General features: G+C 41.9%; 1 long non-coding RNA gene across 1 annotated transcript; it reads right to left on the bottom strand.

Moving 5' to 3' along the window:
- Positions 1 to 6710: 6710 nt before the first annotated feature.
- Positions 6711 to 7636, bottom strand: LOC106303055. The gene is made up of 3 exons (XR_001262467.1): positions 7408 to 7636; positions 7242 to 7319; positions 6711 to 6798 (listed from the first exon to the last, which is right to left on the bottom strand). It is a non-coding gene; the product is annotated as an uncharacterized LOC106303055 (long non-coding RNA).
- Positions 7637 to 9527: the final 1891 nt, after the last annotated feature.

Below are 9527 nucleotides of genomic sequence, written 5' to 3'. Positions count from 1 at the left end.
TTTTTTTTTTTTTAAATATTCCAACTAATCTTCCTTTTCTTTCTCTATCAACTCATATGTTGCCACCAAATTGGTCAAAAAGCTCAGGCAAATCTTATTGTGTGTGTGAAGTATTCATTTTCTTCTTTTTTGCTCTTTCCCAGATTAAATGAATATTGTTCGGGATATTTTAAATTATTGGATCAATTAAATTACGTGAAAACTACTAATAGGTCTTTTGTATAAGTGACTTCCTAGTCAGGCGCTGAAGTAATTAAAGATTAGCTAAACTAGCATGTTTCTAATAGAAATTTTGTTTTAAAAATCATGTTATTGGTGTTTGATGTATAGTTCTCTGGATTTGAAGGTAAATAGAAAGAAGAAAATCTCTTTACTATTGGCATAAGATGTGATGTGAAAAATGCAATGTTTAACATTTTTTCTTTTTTTTCCAGAATGGCCGATGATTTGTTCTTTGATAGATTTCTTGGGCTTTTGTCTTAATCGATTTTAAGTTTCTAACAGTTTATACTTGAACCTTTGTTGTTTATGGTTTAAGTTTGGCTCCAGGGAATTTATTTAATTCTGTTAGCTTTTGTCTCCAGAGCAAATCTTGCTCCTGTTATTGACTTATTTCTGTAATCCAAAACTGTAAGTCACATATATATCTTTCTAAAATTGAATGAAATCTTCGGTGTAGACAAATAAATAACCGATGGTCGAATAAGGATGGATCCTGACGAAAAGCTAGTAGCCCGAACTCCAAAAAGTGTGACAGTTTGGAGTTGACTCTCCCAGGTACATTTTACTAGGCAGTTGTTGTCAACTCGGTTTCTTCCTCTTTGGTCAACTAGAAGCGGTTTTCACTCACCAAATTTTGCTACACCCACCTGGTTTTATCCTTTTTAAGTAAGTTTTTCAAATCTCAAAACCAGACATACTTGATAAGCAGGTTACAGAGCGGATCCAGCCCCCCGGCGGTCCGTATCACCGGATCTCCCCCTCGTACTGACTCACCCCACTTAGTAACGGCCGTTAAGCACACTTGAGTCGACAGGTACTCCTCTAGTGACGCTGGCCGATCTTCTGCTGATAGTCTGCTCCAGGAAATCATAAACCTCCTCACCAGAACGATTCTCGCAGCAATCTCATTATGGCTCACCGGAGACTCACAACTGAGAAAAAAGGCAAAGCTGAAGCACAGGCTTCTGATACCTCTAATGACCAACAATGCAAGCGTATAAGAGCACCAGAATTTGATACATCGGCTCTTATCATGGACAACTTACTGACATTAATTGGTAGAGTCTTGAACCCGAAGGAACAACCGGTGGGAGCCCTCATCTCAGCACTACCAAGAAAATGGAGTCTCAAAGGAGGAGTCACAGGCTCTGATCTAGGCAAGGACTGCTTCCAGTTTAGATTTGAACTGGAGAAGGATTTGGTTCAGGTGCTAGCAGCCAGACCCTATAATTACAACCACTGGATGCTAATCCTCCAGCGCTGGGAACCGGTCATCTCTCCGTCGTTCCCTTCTCAGATTCCGTTCTGGATCCGTTTACAAGGAATCCCCCTTCACTTCTGGCACGAGAAGATGATTTACACCATTGCTCATGAATTGGGAACTCTAGAGACCTACAAAATCACCAAAACCTCTGCGAAGATCCAAGTACTCGTTGATGGACTAAGGCCACTCAACAAAGAATATATCATCGACTTTGCCACCGGAGAAGAGCTCCCCATCACCCTAGAATATGAAGATCTCGAGTATCATTGCTCCCTTTGTAATAAACTCACTCATGTGGCCAGAAACTGCCCTATGGCGACTCATGGCAGAATGGCATCGCCTTCATGGTCTAAGGATTACCTTCCAAGTGTAAACCCTCCCTTACACACCAACAGGAACACAAGATCTCTCTCTCATCAGGGTGCTACCAGAGCCACTCGGAGACAATCACCCCCAGCTTTCAGCAGCAGAGTGGATCGACATGGCAAGCCGTTTGGGGAAAGATTACCCCTACCTCCAACTAGAGGAATACCGATATCAAACAAGATTATTCCGCGCTTAGAAGGCCGCTCCCCCAGAGACACTGAGAAACGTAGACACTTGACCCAAGAAGCTGTTAAATCTACACAGGAAAGAGTCTGGAGGGAAAAGGCTGTCCCCTCCTCGCTGGCTGCACATCATGCACACGACAACGTCAGATCCCCACTAACCCCTGCTGGGGTACAAGCACCTGAGTCACGCCCCCCACTAGAAAGGAACTTAGCCATGTCTGATTTTCCGCAGAATGTCGCCTTGCCCACAAGGGAAGAAGTAATGGAGGAACTTAGAGAAGTCACCTTCCAATATACCAACTGCTCCGACCCCACTGAAAGCGCGGCTCGACGCCAAAGAGTTACTCACAGTGAGGAACACGGACTCATGGAGGAGACTGCTACGAGGATCCTAGCAGCAGCACAATCAAGCCTGATAAGAGAAGCAGAGAGCTCTTTGAACCAACAGCTTGCGACCCCGCTCCCCCCTGCGGCTCCTCAAAGATCTACCAGACCGCTGTCTGCTAGAAAGAGCATAAGCAAATCAACAAGGAGTAGACGTCCCTCAGCAAGCCCACACACCTTCCTAGGTGCTAGCTTAAAGAAGAGAAGGCTAACCCAACTAAGCCCCTCGCTCTCGAGGCATGGTTTTCCCCATGCATCACCGGTCCTTCCCCTCCGCAGAAGAGACAGAAGTAGTCAATCAGGACCCTCGTTGCCACCAATACTAGACTCGGTGCCACCTCCTGCGCACTTGGGAAGTCCCCAACAGAATTTTCCCACCCTTCATAGGCCTCTTCCTTAGTAGTCTTGAGCTGGAACTGTTGTGGTTTAGGGAACCCCACAACAGTCCAAAGGCTCAAGGAACTTACAAAAAAATGTTCCCCTGACATCATTTTTCTCTCGGAGACTAAAAATCAAGACGATATGGTATTGACTGAGCTCCAACCCCTGAACTATGAAGGGTCTTTTCTAGTTACGCCCACCTCCCCGGGTTCTGGAGGACTGGCTCTCCTGTGGAAAAACGACATTGATGTCAATATCCTTACAAGTAACCCCAACTTCATTGACACCATGATTTCATTTAAAGGAACCTCTTTCAATGGTACCTTTGTTTATGGAGCTCCGGACTGGACTAAGAGACAGGAAGTATGGGACAGCCTAGCTGACATCTCAGCATCAAGAAACGCATCATGGTTTCTGACTGGAGACTTCAACGAAATCACAGATAACTCCGAAAAAGCAGGAGGAAGGGAACGACCAGAGAGCTCTTTCTAGGCCTTCAGATCCTTCATATCGTCATGTGATTTCTTTGACCTTAAGCACACTGGAGATTTTCTCTCATGGAGAGGGCAAAGACACTTACATCTTGTCCACTGCCGACTGGATAGATCATTGGTGAACAGTTTCTGGTCTGACTTATTTCCGAATGGAAGAGCTCACTGTCTCCAATATGAAGGTTCAGACCACAGGCCAATCCTCTCCACTTTTGATTCAAAGAAGAAGAAAACCTCGGGGATCTTCCGATATGATCGTCGCCTACGCAATAACAAAGCGGTCAAGAATCTAATAGAAACCACCTGGAAAGCTGTTTCAGACCTGCCAGTAATAAATAGGATCAGCAAATGCAGGAAGGCCATTGTCGCATGGAGCAAAGAGTTCTACGTAAACAGCAGGAAGAAGATTAATGAATTGAAGGAGGCACTTGACACAACAATGGCTGATAGAACATCAGATTCGGAAACGATATCACTAATCAATCAAGACCTCCTAAAAGCTTATAGAGAGGAGGAGGAATTTTGGAAACAACGCAGTAGGCAATTGTGGCTCACCTTGGGAGACAAAAACACAAGCTATTTCCACGCATCCACCAAGGGGAGAAGGGCTAGAAACCGTATCACGGTTATTGAGTCTGCTGATGGAGCTCCAGCTTATGATGATGACCAGATTGCTGAGGTAATCTCGCAGTACTTCCAGCAAATCTTCAACTCCACAAACCCTCCGGCCTCTGAGATAGTGCACAAAGCCATAACGCCTTGCATCTCTCCGTCAACAAATGAAAGACTAACGTCGTTACCCACATTACTCGAGATCAAGGAGGCAATGTTTGCAATACATCCTGATAAAGCCCGAGGCCCTGATGGTTTCTCCGCCAGCTTCTTCCAATCCAACTGGGAAGTAGTTGGACCTGCAATATCAAGAGAGATTCAATGTTTCTTCACAACGGGTGTGCTTCCCCACTCTATAAATTCGACACATATCAGACTAATCCCTAAGATTCTCAGCCCCAAACTAGTCTCAGACTACAGACCCATAGCCCTATGTAATGTCTATTACAAGGTAATATCTAAGATCCTAGCACTAAGACTGAAACCGGTTCTACAAGAGGTGATTTCAGAGACCCAATCAGCCTTCGTTCTGGGACGTGCTATTTCAGACAATGTACTTATCACTCACGAGGTATTACACTACCTAAAGGGATCGCGAGCAACTAAATACTGTTCTATGGCGGTGAAGACATATATTAGTAAAGCCTATGATAGACTTGAATGGTCTTTCATTAGACATGTGCTTGAGAGAATGGGTTTTTGCGATACCTGGATCATGTGGATGATGCAGTGTGTATCGACGGTCTCTTACTCCTTCCTACTCAACAACGAGGCTACGGGTAGAGTGGTTCCCCAACGCGGCATTAGACAGGGAGATCCTTTGTCGCCTTACATCTTCATCCTCTGCGGGGAGGTGCTCTCGGGACTCTGTAAAAGGGCACAAGCGGATGGTTCACTGCCGGGAATCAGAGTAGCAAGAAACAGCCCAAAAATGAATCACCTGCTGTTTGCTGACGATACTATGCTGTTCACCACAACGGACACGCGTAGCTGCTCCTCCCTAGTGGAAATTCTCCATGACTACGAACGGGCCTCAGGTCAGATGATCAATGCTCAAAAATCCTCAATCTCGTTCTCATCAAAGACCCCACCTGAAATCAGAAACCGAGTTAAGTCCCAACTGGGAATTGAAAAAGAATGTGGAGTTGGGAAATATTTGGGCCTCCCTGAGCATTTCGGGAGAAAGAAGAAAGACTTGTTCTCTTCCATAGTAGACAGAATGAAGCAGATAGCCATCAGCTGGTCTACACACTTCCTTTCCACAGCTGGAAAGGCCACTATGATCCAATCAGTCCTCTCTGCGGTTCCTTCCTTTGCCATGACTTGCTTCGAACTCCCTATCAGTCTCTGCAAACGCATACAATCAGTTTTGACCCGATTCTGGTGGGACTCAAAAGACGGGGAAAGGAAGATCTGTTGGATAGCTTGGGATGAGCTTACATTACCAAAGAGTATGGGAGGTTTGGGTTTCCATGACATCCGCGCCTTTAATCATGCTCTTCTTGCCAAGATTGGATGGAAACTCCTAACAAAGCCGGACTGCTTACTCGCCAGAGTTCTCCTGGGCAAATACTGTGATCACAATACTTCCTTCTTAAAGGCCAATGCGAGACAAGCCATTTCACATGGCTGGAGAGGAATATTGGCGGGGAGAGACCTCCTCCTACAACATCTTGGTAAAGCTATCGGGGATGGTGAATCAACGAACCTCTGGTCAGACTCGTGGATTAAACCTGACACAAAACTCAAACCAATTAGACCAGTCTTCTTCCAGGATAAAGATCTGATGGTTGAAGATATACTCTCCAGAGAGAGTAAAGAGTGGAACAAAGCTCACATCGATAATCTATTCCCTGAGCTGGCCTCACATATTTTATCACTCCGTCCTAGCATCCTAGGTGCAAAAGACACGTTTACATGGCCGCTGCATAAGACAGGTAACTACACTGTGAAATCAGGATATTACTCAACTCAAAATGCAAAGCACCAATCAGCAAACTTACTCTCAACATCTGGAACACCATGGAACTGGAAGAAGTTCATCTGGTCACAAGACCTCCTTCCGAAGCTCAAGTATTTCCTCTGGAAGGCAGCCACAAATTCTTTACCGACAGGAGAGAATCTACGGAAAAGAGGCCTCCTTGCTGACACAGCCTGCTCCAGATGTAGAGAGCCAGAAACATTAGACCACATCCTATTTCACTGCGATTTTGCAAAGGGTGTATGGAAGGCGGGACCTTGGAAAGATGTTGTCTCTACGGGTAACAGCTCCACCTTCAAAACACTGATCCAAAAAGCCCGTAAATGGACGAACCTCCCTCCCCATGGAATCACAGGTAACGCCTTTCCCTGGTTCGTTTGGTCGATTTGGACTGCTAGAAACCTCTGGGTCTTCGAGAAACGAAAGACCACACCACTAGAAACATCAGTCAAGGCGATCACCTCACAGAAAGAATGGGAACAGGCACAATCCAATAGACCCGAGACGACGACGAATCGTGATCTGACCCCTTCACTGCAGCTATCTCTCATCAACGAATCCACCATCTTCTGTAATACCGATGCAGCTTGGAGATCCGATCAGCAAGCTGCAGGACTCGGCTGGATCTTCACAGATCGCCACACACAGGTGCTTCATCAAGGCTTTATCGGGCAGAGAAATGTCCCCTCCGCCTATATGGCTGAGGCGTTGGCCATCAGAGAAGCCCTAATCCAAGCCTCATCTTACAACTACACAGACATCTGTCTCCGTACAGACTCACAAGAGCTCGCCAAAGCTATCACCATGAGAAGACGATCGACGGAAGTTTCTGCTTCATCATCATCATCAACCTCCATTTGCTCATTTGCAGCCTCAAGAGCTGCTAGTGTGTCAAGTGTTTGTGAATCCATCCTGGAAAAAACATTAAACAATCAGAAAATTTAAGCTATTATTGAATAGAGTAACGGCACACATACGCACACATAAAACAATATTATTGTTTCAGCACAAGACCAAACCACCACTGATAATCAACCTGTTAAGCACAACAACAAGAAAGCCCACAATATGCAAACGTAACGGCACACATGCGCACACATAGAACAATGTTGTTGTTAGCACAAAATCAATCAAACCCTGAGTTCACGACCTAAATTTTCTCTATAAATGGTTGATTAAACTTTTATTTTCTTTTTCTCTAACAAAACAAAGTACTTGATCGAACAAAGTGATTTTTTACAATCATTGTTGTCCGGGACAACTTGACCAACCAACCAATGATCTATAGCACAAAGACAAAACCCACTCAAGTTCTTCCAGAGAGTTTTAAGAACAAACAAAAGCATAGTTCTTACATTTTATAGAGAGAACGAAGAGGAAGGTAATCACGTACGGACTTCTTCTGGTAACACTTTGACTCCTTTCGTTGGGGCCTAAACCAATTAGGATAGAATCGATGGTTAGTCAACCAGATTCTAAAGCATGAGAATCAAAACACAAAAACACATTTCGAAATCTTACCAATGAACCCAATCTAGAATGAATCGTCGCAAGAAAGCATGTCTAATTTCTAGATCTGTGTTTTGTGGCTGTGGTTACGGGAGAAACAAAAATTTGGGGTAAAATATAATGTAAAACGACGTCGTTTCGGTTAATTTTTTTTTAAAAAAAAAAACCATCGGGTACCCGAAGCCCGATAGTGTAAACCCGATAGGGTAATAAACAAAACAAGACCCGCCCAACAAAAACCCGCGAGTTTTAAAATCTAAAAGTACGGGTTTCGGGTTTCAAATTTCAACCGGGCTTCGGGTACCCTATGGGTAAAAACCCATTATTAACATCCCTATATGTATCATTAACGTTCACTTATTTGGAGAATTCATCTGTTGTGTGTCCACAAAAAAATATAGAAACGAATCTTCTTACTAAGTAGTCTGGTCGTTGCATATTCGAGTATCTTTTACTTTGATTCCATTTTAGTTTCAATTTAGTTTGGAGGCCATCAAAAGCAAAAAAGTATATAGTACTACACATTTAGGTTGTGATTGTGTATCAAAACCGAAGTTTAAGTTTGAAAGAAACACAACTTCTTTTGTATTGCTTTTCATCAAGGTTCTAAAATTCGGTCTACGCGGCAATTCGGTCCTATTCGAAACGATTTTCTTAAAATCCGATTTATCTGATTCAAATTGGTTTAAACCGTTCTAAATCGATTAAAATTGGTTAAAATCGATATAAAATTGTCTATATATGTTAAATTAAGCAATAATATTATTACAAATCTACAAATTTGTCTACTTTCTTATGTTTTGTATATCTAATTTTGATAATTCATCACAATAATTTTATAATTAAACTTAAAAACTAAAAATATGTCATATAAATGTATAAAATATATAAAATAAATCAATAATTTTCTAACGCCTAGGTCTTGCCTAGGCTCCGAATAATCCGCCTAGTCGCTAGTCGTCTATAAAGCGCCTAGTTACCGCCTAGCGATTTTTAGTAAATTGTTTTTCATAGAGTTACTTCTACGTAAACTAGGTTAGCCCCTTTCTAGACCGCACGACATTTCTATGTTATCAAACAATACATCACATATTTGCCGAAAAGATAGCCGAATTCTCTCTTGTCCTTATCTAGCAGATTTAACTCTATATGATAAAGTTTACCGACATGCAAATAAGTATTTTGGAAACTGCTATCGACATCAGATGCGAACAATATGCATAAATGAATGTACAGTAAATGATGTTGATGGTTATAATGAAAGTCCAGTACAAACTTTGATTGTTTCAAAACTTTATTTGAAATTTTTACATACATTGGACTAGCAACTATACAGACTACAAAACTTCAATAAGTTGATTGAAAATATGATGTCAACTTAATTAGATAATATTTTCTCTGTCGCTTTCACTCCAAGAGCCAGAAATGGGCTGGCGGACTCCTTAGCTAAAGCCTGTCTTGTTTCTTTTTTGGGTCTGAAGCCCTAATTACTCTTATTATGCTTTTAAAACTCTGTTATGTTTTATTTAATTAATCTAAGTATCCAGTTGCTCAAAAAAAAGAGGTGACAATAATATCGGTGTACGAGTAGACAAAATATAAGAAAACCTCTATATATAGTATATACTGATTAAGCACGTAATAAAAACATTCTTATAATTGTTACATTCCAAGTACTACACAAATAACAAGCTGTGATCAATATTTATCTTATAACTCCAATAATATTGCATTGTATGAGTCATACTATATGACTTTTCCTATCATATGATGAAACAATAGTACAATAACTTCGTTGAAATATATCCGATCAGTATTCTGCATGCCTTATGCAAAAATAAACCATAATATATATATATATATTTTTTTTGATAACCGTAACGTGATTCTAAAAGTTTTCTAGGTCAAAAGACTAATAACTACGAGATCCGCAGGATCCACATTTTCTTACCATTTAAGATGTCAGGATGGTCCATCGAACCCAGGACGGTACTCACAGCTGTGAGTCCTTTACCACTAGATAAGACCACCGGGTTCATAAACAATAATATGAAGTAAATATAATCAAATTTCTATCTAATACAACACTATAAAACATAATATCATCATGACTAACAAAGACATCGAATAAT

The sequence above is a fragment of the Brassica oleracea genome, chromosome C1 (assembly GCF_000695525.1).
Source record: "Brassica oleracea var. oleracea cultivar TO1000 chromosome C1, BOL, whole genome shotgun sequence".
Lineage (NCBI taxonomy): Eukaryota > Viridiplantae > Streptophyta > Magnoliopsida > Brassicales > Brassicaceae > Brassica > Brassica oleracea.
The sequence above is the reverse complement of the archived record's forward strand: the minus strand, read 5'-3'. Positions and strand labels throughout refer to the sequence as shown.